The sequence below is a fragment of the Marmota flaviventris genome, chromosome 3 (assembly GCF_047511675.1).
Source record: "Marmota flaviventris isolate mMarFla1 chromosome 3, mMarFla1.hap1, whole genome shotgun sequence".
NCBI classification, from domain to species: domain Eukaryota; kingdom Metazoa; phylum Chordata; class Mammalia; order Rodentia; family Sciuridae; genus Marmota; species Marmota flaviventris.
In genome coordinates this window covers 117,621,139-117,639,997 of record NC_092500.1, presented here as the reverse complement: position 1 = coordinate 117,639,997, position 18,859 = coordinate 117,621,139, and positions in this window count along the sequence as shown.

Genomic DNA, 18,859 nt, shown 5'->3' with positions numbered 1-18,859 from the left:
ATTTTTTTCTTTTTAGACAGAGGCTTATTATGTTGTTGAGGGTCTTACTAAATTACTGATGCTGGCGTGGAATTTGCAATCCTTCTGTTCCAGCCTCTGGAGTCACTGGGATGACAGGACTATGCCACCATGCCCAACTTCTATACTTTTATTTTTTTGGTAGTAGGGATTGAACCCAGAGGCTCTTTACTGCTGAGCTACAACCCCAGATCCTTTTTCATATTTAAGATAGGGTTTCACTAAATTGCTGGGGCTGGCCTTGAACTTGCAATTCTCCTGCCTCAGCAGGAATCCCAGGTATCACTGGGATTCCCGACATGCACCACAACATCAGACTTCTATACCATTTTTATATAAAACAAATGAGAGCCTCTGATCTCCACAGTTAAGGAAATGGAAAGGATAACGGCTAAAGTATGCTGAAGCACCTGTGGGCTAGTTGGTTCGGTAACTTGCCTAAGATCACACAACTGGTAGCAAGTAGAGTGTGCAGTTGTCCCAGGCGGATTCCACCATACTGCCTTCCCTGGTAGCCTGAGAGGAAAGGTCTTCAAAGTCTTCAAATGTCTTCACTGGCCTCTAGCAGGTCACCTAATCACCTGAGAGCAGATCCTTGCAGGAGATCACAGTGAGCAAAGGTGGGTCATGGGAACAGCCACATGGCACAAAAGGATTTTTCCAAATACTGAGAGCTTGTGCTTTTAACTATGGAAATGTTTTTAGGAAACAGGAAAGTTAGCTGTTTCACAGAACTACTATGTGATTTTTGAAAAAAATTCCTTAACATTCATGAGTCTTAATGTCTATTTGAAACAAAAAAGGAAAGTACCCAGTGCCTCTTACTAAGTTTTTTTTTTTTCAACTAAGTTTTTCAGTATGTGAATGTATAAAATATGAAGTTATATTTTATTTTGAGACAGGATTTGCTAAGTTGCTGAAGCTGGCCTTGAGCTTGTGATCTTCCTGCCTCAGCATCCTGAGTCCCTGGGATTACAAATGTAATCCAGCCTGAAAACATTTTTAAAACTATACAGTATAAGTAATATTCCTCACATAAGTCTGTCTTTTTCTATATATGGTATTTATTTATTTTATTACCATGTAAACCTAAGCATTGAGATATAAAAAGATATCTAACCATTTGTCATCATTCTTGGGCATCCTTTTTTTTAAACTTTTATTTATTTATTTATTTTTGTACCAGGGATTAAACCTAAGGGTGCTTAACCACTAAGCCACATCCCCAGCCCTTTTTTATTTTTTATTTTGAGACAGCATCTTGCTAAGTTGCTTAAAATACTGAAGCTGGCCTTACACTTGCAATCCTCCTGCCTCAGCCTCCTGAGTCACTTGAGATTACAGGCGTGTGCTACCTTGCCCAGATTTTTTTTTTTTAACCTTTTAAAAATTAGAGCTTTGTAGTTATACATAGTAATTAGGTTCATCCCATTGAATTCATATATGCATGAAATTCAATTACAGTTCATGATCCCCTCACACAAGTTTTTTAGTGTGTTCTTCCTCACTTCTTAGAGAATGGTAAATATAATCTGACCTTTTTACTTCTATTTCACTGCCACTAAATTTAGGATGCTGTGGAGCTCTTTAGCTCTGTAGGCCTCTGTTCTAATGGCTGTAGATTGCTCTGCTTGTATATATTTCTTCTATGATTTTTTTCATACCTTCCCAAGCGGTTAACTTACTACTTTTGGAGACTCTCCTTCAGCAATCTTCCCCCTCTAATGTGTTGCTCATCGTCTAGGGACCAGGCAGTGGAATAACCAAACTCACAAGGACTGTGTATAAACCCTATGAATCAGGACATAGTCACAGGTGAGTGGACTGTTAAAGATGGCAAATGAAGCTGGGAACGGAGGCACACGCCTGGAATATCAGCGACTGGAGAGGCTGAGAAGAGAGGTTGAGACAGGAGGATCGCAAGTTCAAGGCCAACCTCAGTGATTTATTAAGACCCTGTCTCAAAATACAAAGCAAAAAGGACTGGGGATGTAGCTCAGCGGTAGAGCACCCCTGGGTTCCATCCCCAGGGCTGGGGAAAAAAAGAAGAAGAAGGAAGAAAAAACAAGAAGAAAAGGGCAGATGGTTAAATTTAGTTTCTCTCCAAAACCAATACAAAAATCAATTTTATTTGTTTATTTATTTATTTATTTATTTATTTATTTATATTTTCAGTACTGGGGATTGAAGCCAGGGGAATTCTGCTGCTGAGCTATATTCCCAACCCTTTTTATTATTATTTTTTTTAATTTTGAGATAGCATTTTATTAAGTTGCTAAGGCTGGCCTTGAACTTGCGATCCTCCTGTCTCAACTTCCCAAGCTGCTAGGATTACAGGTGTGCACCCCTAGTATAAGAAAAGATCTTTTAAAAGGATGATTTGAGGGCTGGGGTTGCGACTCAGTGGTAGAGCGCTCACTAGCATTCATGAGGCACTCCTCAGCACCTCATAAAAATAAAAAATAAAGATATTGTGTCTACCCACAACTAAAAAATAAATATTAAAAAAAAAAAGGATGATTTCAGGGGCTGGGGTTGTAGCTCAGTGGTAGAGCATTTGTCTAGCATGTGTGAGGCACCAGGTTTGATCCTCAGCACCCCATAAATATAAATAAATAGAATAAAGGTATTGTGCCATCTACAACTAAAAGTATTTTTTTTAAAAAAGGATGATTTCAAGAAATTCAATATGCGAAAATTCCATGTTTCAGAAGGAGAAAACAGTGAAGAAAATCATAAAAGAAATACTTCAAGGGGCTGGGGCTGGGGCTCAGCGGTAGAGTGCTCGCCTAGCACGTGCGAGGCACTGGGCTCAATCCTCAGCACCACATAAAAAAATAAACAAATAAATAAAATAAAGATATTGTGTCCAACTACAATTAAAAGAAAGAAAAAACAAAAGAAATTTTAAAAAAAATTCAAGAAGACCACTTAGAACCAAAATACACGAGGTCCAGATTTAAAGGCCATTTGAAGAATTTAGCACAATGTATGAAAATTAATTATATCAAGTGCTGAGATGTGGGTCAGTAGCAGAGAACTTGCCTAACATATGTGAAGCCCTGGGTTCCACTCCCAGAACCACAAACAAAAACAAAAACAAAAAAAAGAAGGAAAAGAAAAAGTAATATACATAACTTTTTTGGGGGGGTGAATTTTAATATTTATTTATTTACTTTTCGGCGGACACAACATCTTTGTTTGTATGTGGTGCTGAGGATCGAACCCAGGCCACACGCATGCCAGGCGAGCGCGCTACCGCTTGAGCCATATCCCCGGCCCAGTAATATACATAACTTTTATATAAGAATATATAAAGAGCTGGGCGCAATGTTGCATGCCTTTAATCTCAATGGCTTGGGAGGCTAAGGTAGAAGGATAACAAGTTCAAAGCCAGCCTCAGCAAAAGCGAGCACTGAGCAACTCAGTGAGACCCTGTCTCTAAATAAAATGAAAAACTGAGCTAAGGATATAGCTCAGTGGTCAAGTGCCCCTGAGTTCAATCCCTAGTATCAAAAAAGAAAAGAAAAAAAAGAATATATAAAGAAAAAATAACATATATATTTATATATAAATGAAATACAAACTGTTGTGCAAAAAAGAAAAACGGATAATCAATTACTCAGCTCAGCCTTCTAATATAAGCACTGAATATAGAGTTAAGAAAATGAAGACATAAATATTGGGATGATGAAGGGACAAATAACATGTGTGGTGATCAAGAGTAGGACTCAGAGCTGAGTGAGGGCTAAAGCTTCATCTTCTATATTCGGAAGTCAGCCTAAAATGGGGAGGGGGGAAGTCAATAGGGGCCAGTGTGTAGCTAATGGTAGACCATTTACCTAGCATGCACAAGACCCTGTGTTCCACCTCCTGCTCTGGAAAGAAAAAAAAGGGGAAAAAATCAAGTATGGTGACATGAACAGTTGTTGGGGACCTAGAGGGAGATAGTAGAACATTCAGCTAAGACTTGAAAATTGCTGTGTCTAGAAAGCCCAGAATTGTTGGCATGAAGGCTGATGGGCACGAGTTGAACCCGTGCTCTGACTCTTCACCATAGTGTGAACAGTTGGAGTGCCTTCTTCCTGTTTTTCAGGCAGTTGTGTTTGCCAGTAAAGTGGCCTCTGAGCAGAATGGAGAAACGAATGGTGTCATACACAAACCACAGGCGTTACACCCCAGCAGAGCCCAACAGACCATCACGAACCAAGAAGTACAGAATGTCTACAGAGAAATTACTTCATCATTCTAAGAATCAAACTCTGAAACACAAGACTAAGGGATGCAACTACTGTCATTCCTGACATTATTTGTTTATGAATATGGTGGCATATGACTACAATCTCAGCACTTAGGGGACCGAGGCAAGAGGATCACTTAAGCCCAGGAGTTTGAGATCAGATTGGACAACATAGTGAGACCCCATTTAGAAAGTAAGAGGGAAGAAGGGAAGGAGAGAAGGAAATTTTTCTGCTCAATATCTAGTTTCCCCCATTAAAATGCAATATTCACTAAATATTTGTTCAAAATGGCTCCAAGCTGGGCATGGTGGTGCAGAGCTGAACTTCCAGTGAAGGGAGGCTAAGATAGGAGGATCACAAGTTTGAAGCCAGCCTCAGCAAGTTGGCAAGGAAGGCCCTAAGCAACTTCATGAGACCCTCTCTTAAAATTAAAGCATCCCTGGGTTTAATACCAGTACAAAAAAAAAAAAAAAAAAAAAGCTTTCTGAACGTTATTTTATATAGTCCTCAGCCTCAGGACCACTCTGTGTCATAAGTGATTCTACTATTTGACAGATGCAAAAGTGAGCCTCCAATGAAGTAAAAATTTTGGTGGGTGGGGCCAAGCACAGTGGCACACGCCTGTAATCCCAGTGGCTGGGGAGGCTGAGGCAGAAAAATCATGAGTTCAAAGCCAGGCTTAGCAATTCAGAGAGACCCTTTCTCTAAATAAAATATATGAAAAGGACTGGGGATGTGGCTCAGTGCCCTGGGGTTCAATCCCTGGTACCAAAAAAAATTTTTTTTTGGTTGGTGGGAAGTGCCAGGGATTGAACCCAGGGCATTATGCCTGCTAAGCATGCCCTCAATAAATTAGGTGACATATTTTAACTCAGGCAGACAATCTTCGGGGGCCATGCCACCCACAACGATATTCTACTGTTTTTCTTATTATCTGTTTCCTGCTAAATTCCAGTATCTTGCACATTGTTGGCATACAAAGATGCTCAATAAATGTTTGCTTTTATTGTCCTTTTTTTGTTGGGAGCAAACTTTGAAATCTCAAATTTAATACTGGGGATGAAACCCAGGGCCTTGTGCATACTAAGCAGGTGCTCTATCACTGAGCTACACTCCCAGCCCCTTTTTATCTTATTTTTTTATTTTAGAAAGGGTCTCACCTAGTTGCTAAGGCTGACTTTGAACTTGTGATCCTCCAGAGAAGCTGGGATTACAGGGTTGTTTCACCGCACCTGGCTGAGAGGCTTTTTCCTTTCACATCTTGGCTAGGCCAGGGATTCAGCATCAGTCATGCCAATACTTGTGTCCTCTGGGCTGGGGATGTGGCTCAAGCGGTAACACGCTCGCCTAGCATGCGCAGGGCGCTGGGTTCGATCGTCAGCACCACATAAAATAAAATAAAGATGTTGTGTCTGCCGAAAACTGAAAAATAAATATTAAAAATTCTCTCTTAAAAAAAAAAATACTTGTGTCCTGAGGTCTTCAAAATGGGTTCTGAATCCAAAGACAAAAAATAGCCTCAGGGGGTCTGTGGCCATTGTTGAGGAGGAGGCAGAGGGGGTGGTCACTACCATCTGCTAACAGGGCAACAGTAGGGCCCCTGGTCTGACAGTAGCTGTGGTGTTCTTGAGGAGCTGGGGATGGAACCCCAGGCATGGCACATGCTAGGCACAGTGCTAGGAGAGAGAGATCTGCTGTGCCAGGTGTCCCTGACTCAGTCAGGCTAGGTGGGGATCCATAGCAACCCCCTACCAGCCACCAATCAGCATGAGACAGGGAAATACCTGGGATGCCAGATGACCCTCCCAGTATAAAACTGCTGCAAACCCTGGGCTTGGGGCCTCTCAGCGTCACCAGTTGTTGTGTGCGCTATTGTGAGCTAGCTCGCAATAAACACCTCTTTGCTGTTTACATCGATCTTGGTCTCTGGTGGTCTTTTGGGGGTCCCGAATTCGAGCATAACAGGATGTAGCTCAGCGGTGGAGCAACTCTGGGTTCAATCCTATTACTGCAAAATTAAATTAATTAACTAATGAAAACACAGTATTTGACTTTGGGTGCTGGGGATGGAACCCAGAACCTTGCACATGCTAGGCAAGCATACTCCCACTGAGTTACACCCCCAGCCCCAGAAAGCATCATTCAGAGGGGGAGGGGATTCTACAGCATGGACCGTGAGGGACCACAATCTCCTTCACCAGGAACTTAGTTTTGGGGCCGGGGGCCTAGGTGGCCATGCTTGTATTACATACCCTTCTCAGGAGTGCCCACCTGCTTCTCCAAAGACTGAGCAACGGGAATCCCACCACACCTCACCTCCACCACCTTCCCACTGGGCACTTCTGTGTGTCCTTCCCGTTGCCATTGTCCAGATGATCTTCTCAGGCCTCAGACACTTGCTTTGTAAAGGACCTTTTAATCCACCCTCCAATCCACAGTCTTTGGGGCAGTAGGGAGTGAGGAATTAAAAGGGGCAGGGCATAAATCACCTAGACTGAGCTACATCTCACTAACTTGCCAACGCTGACCTCAAATTTTTGATCCTCCTGCCTCAGACTCCTGAGTAGCTGGAATTGCAGGTGTGAACTACCACGCCTGCCCCATATAGTCTTAAATCTTCTGAATGCTGAACTACTGGGCAAGGTCCTACCCTTAAGCCTTCATTGCGCCTGGGGAATACTCCAGCCACAGATGACAGCCTTACATTGGACTTAAATCAGATGCCCTGGACTTGGGGCTTGGGTTCTAGGATTTTTTTTTTTTTAACTTTTAAATTCTTTTGCAGTACTGGGAATTGAACCCAGAGCCTCGCTCATGCTAGGCAAGCATTCTGTCACTGAGCTACATCCCCAGACCTTATTTATTTATTTTGTTTTATTTTTATTTACTTATTTTTTTGGTGCCAGAGACATTGAATCCAGGGGCACTTAACCACTAAGCCACATCCCCAACCATGGTTTTTTTTTTTTTTTTTGTATTTTATTTAGAGACAGAATCTTGCTGAGTTGCTTAGGGCCTCACTAAGTTGCTGAGGCTGGCTTCAAACTCCCAATTCTCCTGCCTCAAACTTCCAAACCACTGGAATTACAGGTGTGCGCCACCACGCCCCATGACCTATTTATTTTTATTTTGAGACAGGTTCTTGTTAAATTGTTGAGGGTCTCCCTAGATTTTCCAGGCTGGCCTCAAACTTGCAATCCTCCAGTTTTAGCCTCCTAAATTGCTGGGATTACAGACATGGGCCACAGCACCCAGCAGCTCTGGGATTTTTTTTATATATGTTTAATATTTTTAGTTGTAGATGGACACAATACCTTTATTTTATTTATTTATTTTTGTGTGGTACTGAGGATCAAACCCAGTGCCTCACATGTTCTATGCAAATGCTCTACCACTGAGCTACAACCCCAGACCAATTTTTTTTTTTTAACTTCCCTAGTGATTCTTATTTGCAGCTGAAGTTAAAACCACTACATTTCAGGAGAAAGGCCACATACATGAAAATGCTAAAAACAATAGATGGTATTATCTACATATAATTTTGTGTGTGTGTGTGTGTGTGGAGGGTACTGGGGATTAAACTCAGAGGTACTCGACCACTGATTCATATCCCCAGCCCTATTTTGCATTTTATTTAGAGACAGGTTCTCACTGTGTTGCTTAGCACCTTGTTTTTGCTGAGAATGGCTTTGAACTTGTTATCTTCCTGCCTCAGCCTCTCCAAGTCACTGGGATTACAGGCCTACACCATCACTCCCAGTTTAAAAGACAAATTCTTTAGGAGCCTGGAAGGGAAGTAGGTGAGCACGTCATCAAAGAGGTGATCCTGAGCAGCAATGCAGAAGAATGAAGAAGGAGATTTAGGAGGAAATGACAGGAAGGAGAATGGGAGGGACACCCTCTCCCTCACCTTTCCTCCTTGCTCGCCTTCCTCCTTCTAACATATCAGGTTTTCTACCATGTCCTGGAAGCCTTGTGCTTCACCACCAGCCATCAGGAATCTCCATCCTGTGTGTCCAGCTTGGAACTGCACTTTAGAAGGTGACACTTGGTTCCTCTGCTCACAGAAGGGTCATGAAAGCTGCTGCAGGATGCACAGGGAAGCCATGATGCATGGAGTGAACAACTCTGCTCTGTGACCCATGCTCTCTGTCTCCCAAGGCTGGCACACAGGTACATTCAGCTCCTCCTGTGGAGAGAACAGGTTCTGGGGAGGCTTGTGGTTCCATTTTATAGAGAGAAACCAAGGTCCACAGGAAAAAGCAATCTGAAGACAATGATATTCAAAGGCTCAAGATCAGGGCTTGGGGCTGTAGGAGCCTGTGTGCAGACCCTCCCCGACCAACCAAGAACATCCATTTGCATTTACAATGTTTCGTAGGTATGCCAGAACAATCTCCTAGGTGACATTTCTTCACCCTAATGCAAATGTCACAATTTGGGATGACTCCACCTCTCAAATGTGGAACCTGGCAGGTCTCTGTTAAAATGCAAATTCAGGGGTCTTAACTAATTTTAAAAGTTGTAAAACAAGAAATGAATTGCTCTGGAGCCAAAAGGATTATCTTTTACATGCAAATGAATCAATGAATCTTTAAATGCAGTTATTGTCAGGGTGAGGAGCTGACTAAGGCAAGAGGGAAGGGGGCCAACTGGGTGGGCTCCAGAGCACTGTTGGGGATGGGGAGGGAGAAACTAGAGGAGAGAAGAAAAAGACCAAAAGGAGACCCAGGAGCTGATAAGAAAAGTTTTCCGGCAAAGGCAACATGAAGAAAGAGAACACCATTCCTGGGGTCAGTGACTAGGGGTGACAAAGGAGGAGACTTTCTTCCGCCAGAAGACCAAGGACATTTGGGACAAACATAAGACAGGAACTCACTATCTTAGAGATCAAATGTAGGAACCCCAGGCCATACCCAAGCTTCCTCTATAGCACTTCTCAGGTTCAGTATTTTAGGTCTTATTTCCAAGGGCCCAAGGGTAGATTTCCTGATCACAAGGATTATGATGATTTTTATTATTATTATTATTATTATTATTATTATTATTATTATTATTGTGGTGGAGATGGAACCTAAGTCTTATACAACTGAGGCAAGCACTCTACCACTGAGATACATTCCCAGCCCCTGAATTTTATTTCTATATCCCCAGTGCCCAGCAATTATTGAGCATAGCTGATGAAGAAATGATTGATTCTTTGCTTCTATCATTTGTTCTGAAAAAACAGCCTCTACCTCAGAGCAAAGCCTGTCCAAAGAAGGAGAGATCTGCTGCGCCAGGTGTCCCTGACTCAGTCAGGCTAGGTGAGGATCCATAGCAACCCCCCTAGCAACCACCAATCAGCATGAGACAGGGAAAATACCTGGGATGCCAGATGACCCTCCCAGTAGTTTGTGGTGGTGGATAACATGTTGGGAAACCATGTATTTCAGCAAGTACTCCCCTTGTGGCTTAAACCAATCAGTTCAAATGAATCCCCCTCTTGTACTAACCAACCAATCACCCCTACCCAACTTGTTCCTGCCAGTGAATGTGCTAATCAGGTTTTAGAGTTGTTATTTGATTTTCCCGCTGTGTGTGATGATTTGCTAAGAGATGCTATGATGTATGTGGGGGTCCCTGCCTCCTCCAAAGAGTGTATAAAACTGCTGTAAACCCTGGGCTTGGGCCTCTCAGCGTCACCAGTTGCTGTGTAAGCACGGAGGACTGAGCTAGCTCGCAATAAACACCTCTTTGCTGCTTACATCGATCTTTGTCTCTGGTGGTCTTTTGGGGGTCCCAAATTCGAGCATAACAGTTCACCAAATACTTATTGAGATTCTGCTATAATACCAAGCAATGTAAAGGATATGGTTCCTGCCCTTGTGAAGTTTATGATCTACAGAGGAAGAGAAAACCTGAATAATTAATTAATTACATGAATTTAATTACATTTAGGGTATGAAAGGACATGAACCACATAGAAGGAAAATCCAACCCAGAGCAGTACAGTGTCCCACAGGATGTGATGCTCAAATGAGATCTAAAGGATAGATGGAAGTTACCCAGAGAGGAAAATCATTCTAGGCCAAGGGGAAGTATGTGCAAAGGTCCTTAGGTGGAGAGCTGAAGGAAGTGAAAGGACTTGAGAGGAGGGTAGCAGAGGAAAGAGAAAAGAATATGTGATGTTGGGGTTGGGGTTGGGGATATTGCTCTGTGTAGAGCACTTACTTAGCACATGGGAGTCCCTGGGTTCCAATCTCAGCAACACGTTAAAGAAAAAAACAAGCCGGGTACTGTGATGCATACCTGTAATCCCAGCAACTTGGGAGGCCGAGCCAGGAGGATCAAAGGTTCAGGGGCAGCCTCAGCGACTTACTGAGACTCTATCTCAAAATTAAAAACCAAAAGGGCTGGGAATGTTGCTCATTGTTAGAATACCTTGGATTCAATGCCCAGTACCAAAAAAAAAAAAAAAAAAGTCTGGACACCATGGTACAAACTTGATGACTACCTAAGCGGCTAAAACAGGAGGGTGGAAAGTTTGAGACCAACCTGGGGAACTTAGTGAGACCCTGTCTCAAAATAACAGTTTAGAAACAGCTGGGGATTGAAAGGAAAGTGAGGAACCAGCAAGCAAGGAACCAGCGAGCAAGAGATGAAAGAGACCAGGTAGAGATACACACAGGAGTTTATTTGTCAGAACTGACAAATAAAGGCACATCTCTCCATAGAGGAGAAAGGCAACTCAGGCTTGGGGGAGGCTCAGAGCTGGGCAGGTCCTAATGTGGGAGGTTAAGGGTTGAGTTGGTATGAGGGAGTGGTGAGCCTTTCTCAGAAATGCCCTTTCTCAGAAATGCCTGAAGATGGTGGCTGTCACTTAAGATGGCTGTCCTTACAGAGGACAATGTTAAAATACTTGCCCAGCAAGTGATAGGCCCTGGGTTCAGCCCCCAGTACCATGAAACAAACAAATAAATAAATCATGTGGTGCTAAGCAAAAGGCACTGATTCATATTAATTTCTGTCCTATCGAGTGCACTTAAAGAATATAAAGAAATCCATTCCAGTGGATTTCAAATAGATATGCATCCATCTCACTATTTGACCATTATCTTCCCAGGGTTCTAGGACCTGCCATTATTTCTCAGCCTGGTTTTCCCCAGTCCCTGAACCTAGCTTAGGGAGCAGCCCTGTCCTCCCAAGTATGAAGACTGCAGACTGTCTGATACTGAATGTGCTTCCCACAGGGGAGACAGGCTTTTTATTTCCTTTTTTTTTTTTTTTTTTTTTATACTGAGTATTGAAGGCAGGGGTGCTACATCCTAACATCCCCAACCCCATCTGTTTTTTGAGACAGAGTCTCTCTAAATTTCCCAGGCTGGCTTCAAACTTGCAATTCTCCTGCCTCAGCCTCCCCAGTCGTATGCATGACTGACAGTCATTTTAGACCCAACCAGTTTCAGCAACCCACCTGAAAAGGAATGTCTTACCTTCAGGCATCCAGGCCTCCGACTAGGGTAAAGAAATTCAGTTAGGTCACCTAGGTAGCACAAGACCAGGCATGGAAATGGTGAGATCTGTGTCAAGATGGACTAAAAGGCTGAGCTGGGCGTCCAACATGTGCTGCTGACCATCAAGTGCCTGCTGATCCACCCTAAACTGCAAATCTGCACTCAACAAAGAGGCAGGCCACCTGCTCTTGGGGAACTATGAGGAGTCTGCTGTGGGCCCACCTGCTCACAGAGACCCATGGTGGCACAGGTGGCCCAGCAGCAGGCAGGCTGAGGCCGACTGGGCTGTGGCCAGTGTCTCTGAAGCCTCCTCCACTGACCCTGTGGCCCCTGGAGGCACAGAAGGGGCTGATGGTCCCATGACCAAGAAGCACACCTGCCAGCACAATAAGAAAAAGACAAGAAGTGGGTGTTTCAGCAACTGCAGGGGACTTTTCCTCTTCCTCCCACCTCTGGCTCAACTCTCCCCTCCAGGCCCTTCATTCCCTCTCTGTCTCTAAACTTTAAGTTATGGTTGGGGACGGGGAGGGTGTGGGGGACAGTGAGACACGGATTTGTTTTTCTAAATAAAGTTAGGAAATCAAGGGACTGGGGTTGTGGCTCAGTGGTAACGCGCTTGCCTAGCATGCAAGAGGCACTGAGTTCGATTCTCAGCACCACATACAAATAAATAAAATAAAGGTCCATCAACAACTAAAAAATATTTTTAAAAAAAGTTGGGAAATCAAAACAAAAACAAACAAATGCATGGTACAATGGGACTGGTGCTGGGCAGGAAATTGCCTTCAGACAAGATGCTCATTTCCTGTACCTTGAGAGGCCACACCAGGCTCTAGGTTGAACTGAGTTTTGAGTGAAGAGATTAGCTTAAACAATCTGATCAGAGGATCTGGCCGCAGTGGCTCAAGCCTATAATCCCAGTAATTCTGAGACTAGAGGATCCCAAATTCAAGGCCAGCCTTTGCAATTTAGCAACACCCTGTTTCAAAATTTAAAAAAGAGTTGATAGGCTGGGTATGGTGGTGCATGCCTTTAATCTTAGTGACTCAGGATGCTGAGACAAGCGGATCACAAGTTTGAGCCCAGCTTGGGCAATTTAGTGAGACCCTGTCCCAAAACCAAAAAAGAAAAAAAAAAAATGTAAAGGCTGGGGATGTATCTTGGGGATAGATTACCCCTGTGTTCAATCCCCAGTAATACTCTCACACACAAATGAATCCCTTTGCCAGCATGGTGGCACATGCCTATAATTCCAGCAATTTTAGAGGCTGAGACAGGAGGACTGCTAATTCGAGGCTAGCCTCAGCAATTTAGAGAGTTCCTGTCTCAAAATAAAGTTAGAAGAAAAAAAAAAAAGCCTGGGTATACAGCTCAGTAGTAGGTTACCCCTGTGTTCAATTCTCAGTGTTTTTTGTTTTTGTTTTTGTTTTTTTTTAATCTGATTAAAATCCTTTCTGGTCAACTGAAGAAAACTCAGAGAAAATACAAGAGCAGGAGAAATTGGCCAGGAACCCAGAAACCTCCAAAGGATCAAAGCAAATGACCTTTTTGGGTAAGAGTATTAAGATCAACCAGAAGGAGTTGGGGGTGTCCCTCAGTGGTAGAGCACTTGCCAAGCATACACAAGGATTCCATCCCCAGCACTACAAGAAAAGAAAAAGGGGAAAAAAGATGGATCAGAAAAGAATAATAATTGAGGACCTAACATGGAAATATCTTCTACTTAGAGTATGAAGGTGGGGTGGGGTGGTTTGGGGCAAGGCAACACCTTAAACTTTTACACCTTAAAAACACCTTAATACTTTTAGTTGTCAATGGACCTTTATTTTATTTATTTATATATGGTGCTGAGAATCAAACCCAGTGCCTCATACATGCTAGGCAAAGCTCTTCCACTGAGCTACAACCCCTAGTCCTATGCCATATAGCATTTTGGTGCATTTTGTTTTGTTTTGTTTTGAGACAGGATCTTGCTGAGTTTCCCAGGCTGGTCTTGAACTTGCAATCTTTCAGTCTCAGCCTCCCAAACCGCTGGGATTATAGGCATGTGCCACTGTGCCAGGCCCCAAAGATCCACTATTGATTCTGTTTTGTCAACTGTTGCCCAGAATCCAGACCCACGCTTTTCCCTCAACATTCCCAAGGATGTCAAGAAGGCATGATAAGAGCCTGGGGATGTAGCTCAGTGTCAGAGCATGCAGGAGGTCCTAGGTTCAGTCTCCAGCACTGCAGAAAAAAAAAGGAGGGAAATGGAGGGTAAGGGAGAGGAGGGGAGGGGAGGGGAGGGGAGGGGAGGGAAGGGGAGAAAGAAAGAAAGAAGGAAACATTTCAGATTCTTCCCAGACCTACTGACTCAAACTCCAGGATGGAACCCAGATCTGTTCTTTAATGAGCTCCCCAGGTGATTCTGATGTATATTCAAGTCTAAGAAGCAGAATCTCTCTTTAGGTTGATGCTATGGTTTAGATCTTAAATATCCTCCAAAAGCCCATGTGCTAAAGACTTGGTCCCTAGCCTGTGGCACTATTGGGAGGTGGTGGAACCTTTAGGAAGTAGGGCCTAGCAGGAGGAAGTTAGGTCATTGACACTCTGAGGATATATAAGGACCCCAGCCCCCTCATTTCTCTTTTGCTTCCTAGCTCTGATGAGGTAAAGAGATTTCCTCCACCACATGCTCTGCCATGATGTACTTGTTAAGGAGACAGGATAAAACGCTCATGAACTAAAACCTCTAAAACTGTGAGCTAAAACAAACCTTTCCTCTCCCTCCACACCTTCCCCAGGGCACTCTACCACTGAGAGACAAAGCATTTAAGACAGGGTCTTGCTAAGTTGCAGGGGCTGGCCTCATACTTGCAGTCTTCCTTGGGGCTGAGGCTCAGTGGCAGAGCACTTGCCTAGCATGTGTGAAGCACTGGGTTTGATCCTTAATACCGCATACAAAAATAAATAAAATAAAGGCATGCTGTCCATCTACAACTACAAAAAAAAAAAAAAAAAAAACCTGCAGTCTTTTCACGGCTTCCTGAGTGGCTGGGATTACAGGCGTGTACCATCACAGCTGGCAAGACTTTCCTCCTTTAATGTTGATTTTATGAGGTATTTTATCTGAGCAATGGACAGCTGACTAACGTGGAAGAATAATGCCATGTTCCTAGGATGAGTGATTGAACTGGTAGAGGTGGAGGGTAGAGGCATTTCTGAAGTTTGGGAAAGTCTGAGATTTATCCTGGCCAGTCTCTCAATGGTCATCAAGTCTCAAGACCTTATGGCATTAGAAGAAACTTCAGTGTTGGGGAAGTACAAAGAGAGCAATATTGTACCCCGCTAGGTTAGACTCAGTTGGTGAGTAAGGAAAGGAGGTGTCAGGCTGCCCTTTCACAGAGGGTCTTCTATCACTCCACACCAATGGACACAGCTCTAGATAACACACTAAGGAGGTCACACCAAGATGGGAACCATGTAACCCAGCAGTCCATACCATCCTCATAAGTGCTGTTGTAGCCAGGTGTGGTGGCACATTCTTGTAATCCCAGCGGTTCGGGAGGCTGAGACAGGAGGCTCATGAATTCAAAGCCAGTCTCAGCAAGGACGAGGCAATAAACAACTCAGTGAGACCGTGTCTCTAAATAAAAAAATAGAAAATAGGACTGGGGATGTGGCTTAGTGGTGGAGTGCCCCTGAGTACAAAAAAAAAAAAAGTGCTGTTGTATGCCAGGCATGGTTGTGTATGGCTACAATCCCAGCAGTTCGGGAAGCTGAGGCACGAGGATCGCAAGTTTAAAAATAGTCTCAGCAACTTGGTGAGAGCCTAAGCAACTTATTGAGACCCTATCTCAAAACAAAAAGAATAGGGACTGGGGTTGTGGCTCTTTGGTAGAGCACTTGTCTAGCATGCCTGAGGCACTGGGTTTGATCCCTGGCACCACATAAAAAATAAACAAATAAAATAAAGGTATTGTGTCCATCTACAACTAAAAAATAATTTAAAAAATAAAGATTAAAAAAATAAATAAAAAGGTCTAGGAATGTGGCCCAGTGGCTAAGCACCCCTGGTACAAGAAAGAAAGAAAGAAAAAAGTGCTATTGAATGGCATGTTAGTAATGGTCTACTAGAAAACAATTCGAGAATACAAATAAAGCAAACCTAAGTAAACCAAGAAGTGCCTGTAATTATTAACTGCAAAATGTTTTCTAAAACCTGAAAGGAGTTTATGTGCTCAGGTAAGATCCCACATAACTGGGCAGTGCCCAGCATCTCCCCCCTTCTGATTAATTAAACAACAAGCAATGTGGCTTAAGGACCGTGCCTGGTAGGTTGTCCAATTCAACATATGGTTCTTACCCGTCATCGGAAAACTGACCTTTAGGCGTCAGCCTCCTGTCTTAGGTTGATACCACTGCAATTGAATCATACCCGTCACTGACTACCGGTCCAGCATACAGCCATACTTGTGGATAGGTCTATGCACCAGTGGGGGGGTGAGGTTCTTTGCCTCACCTCTGTTGGCCCCCAAATTTGGCCTTGGTGCCAGTGGGGGAGTGAGGTTAATGTGGCTTATGGACCGTGCCTGGTAGGTTGTCCAATTCAACATATGGTTCTTACCCGTCATCGGAAAACTGACCTTTAGGCGTCAGCCTCCTGTCTTAGGTTGATACCACTGCAATTGAATCATACCCGTCACTGACTACCGGTCCAGCATAAGCCATTGGCCCCCAAATTTTAGACCATCACTAGCAGAAGGGAGGAGGATACAGAAATGCCACGACACCAAGCCAATTGACAGCTCCTTGGGAAAAATTGCATCACTGGTGACACCATCAGCAAAGATATGCCAGCATTACCACAATTCGCTGCACCAAACGATAGTTACATAGTCCAGGCAAGTTCTGCAAGCAGTTCAAAGCGGAGGAATTTATCAATATGTCCATTTCCTCCCCAAATCCGTTTCCTCCCAAAGTAAGTTAACTCCTTGATTGAGCATTACTTGTTGAGTTATATTCATTGATGCATCAGTTTATACAGTTTACTGTGATAGCTATCATAGAAGCTGTAGTCTGGTTGTATCTTTGTCTTCACCGGCACTGGGATGAAGATAGGAATTCTGGCAATGATGCTAAAGAGACATTATCCTGAAAATAATTATTAAATATAATGAAAAAGAAAGGTGAAAGTAAACAAACAGATCTGTTAACCTACTTTAAAAACAATCCTTAACAGCTGTTTACCTAATTTAAATTAAACCATTTAAATCACGTGAATAAAAAAAATAATAATAATTCGGATCCATTTTTTCATGAGCGCTCCTCATATAAGAAATATGGACATACGCACATACAGACATACAACACAAAACACAAGAGTGTACACAAACGTACAACACATAAGAAAATAGTAAAGGCCTTGTAGCTTTACCTGGGTGAAATCTCCATTGCAATGTTTAAAAACTCCACAGTCAAAAAAATAAAACTGATCAGAAAAACATTAACCTAGGTTTGTATGAGCTCAAAAAATAAAAATAGAACCTTATGATGTGGAAAAATGCAATAATAAAATAGCTATTGAAAAAAGCATCCTGGTTAATCACTGTCGCAGATGTAAGAATGGCCAAGCTGGAATTCTGGATATCAGCTGTTATGGATTTGAGTCAAATCATCTTCTTTTCGATCTGTAGAAATTGTTTTAGTTAATCTCTCTGGAATCCAAATCGGCTGCTGTTCTCCCTGTGGAAAAACACAAACAGACCCCCGACTCCAGACAATCACTGGGTCAGGACCTTTCCATTGTCCTGTTAGAATATCTTTCCAAAGTACTTTAGGCTTATGTACATTTTTTGGATATATATGCCTTTCCGCAGCACTAAGTCCTGATGAATCTAAATTTTAAAAAGTTTAGGGTAAAAAGGGTTATTTTAAGTTTATCTTTGGGGGATATATACCCCTTTCCAATTCCCTCTTTTTGCTTTAATAAGTATGTCTGTATCTAATAGTTGTCTTAGCTTTTTGCATTTTCTATCTGTAATACCTTACTTGACATTTTCAACCATTTTTTCTTATTTCTATCTTCTAGTTTTTTTTTTTTTCCCTAAGGTTTGTATATTTACCCTTAGTTGCTTATTTTCCTCCTAGTTTTTTTTTTTTCTTCCTATTTTGTGGGTTTAAAATTTTTGTCTTCCTACATTTTTTTATCTTTCTACATCTTTTCTATCTTTTTTTGTTTTTAACTTTCTATACTTCTGTCTTTAAAGTTTTTCACTTTAAATTTTTAATCTTCTTTATCTAAATATCTTTTATCCTATTATCTTCCCATTTTTTTTAAAGTAATGCCTTTAAGATTAACTAGGCTTCGAATGATGCAATAAAGCAATCTTTTTTCCGCCATGAAGGTATCTCGACCACCTTCAATTTAACCTTTTAAAGCCTTTTAATTATCATCTATACTGTACTTTTAAATGTACTTTTTCACCACCTACAGCTTCACTCTTTTAAACGAGGCTTAGATTTTGTTTAAATCGCTTCAATGTTAGTTTACATGGCTGCCCTTCAACCAAAGGCTTTTTTTTAACTCCATTGAGAAGCTTTGTCTCAATCTGCCATGTACAAATACCTTTTTCTTCTTTCTTTCTTTCTCAAGCTTTTAAATTAAGTCTAGTTTCCTCAAAATCTTTTTAAATGGCATTTTACAACTTTTTACTTTACCACACAGATTATCTCATCTAGAATCATTTCTTTTTCCTTTAACCTTTTATATTAAAATATATTTCCACATCTTGAATCTTTTTCTATCTCTTTTTTAACCGTTAACCCTTTTTATAAATTTACATTTTGAAACAACTCTTATAAAATTTCTGATTTAGACAAATTACTCCACTTTAATAAGATGAAAGACTTTCATGTTTTTTATGATACTATAATTGAAACCCAACTGAAAATTTTTCTACTCTTTGTATATAAATTACACATAATAGAATCTTAACTCTTAGTAACCTTGTTTTAGCAAAGACACAGACACAAAGCAATATTAAACATTTTTCCATTTACCAATTTATGAAAACACACATAATGTTTAAATATATTACCTTATGGAACTTAATAAGTAAAGAG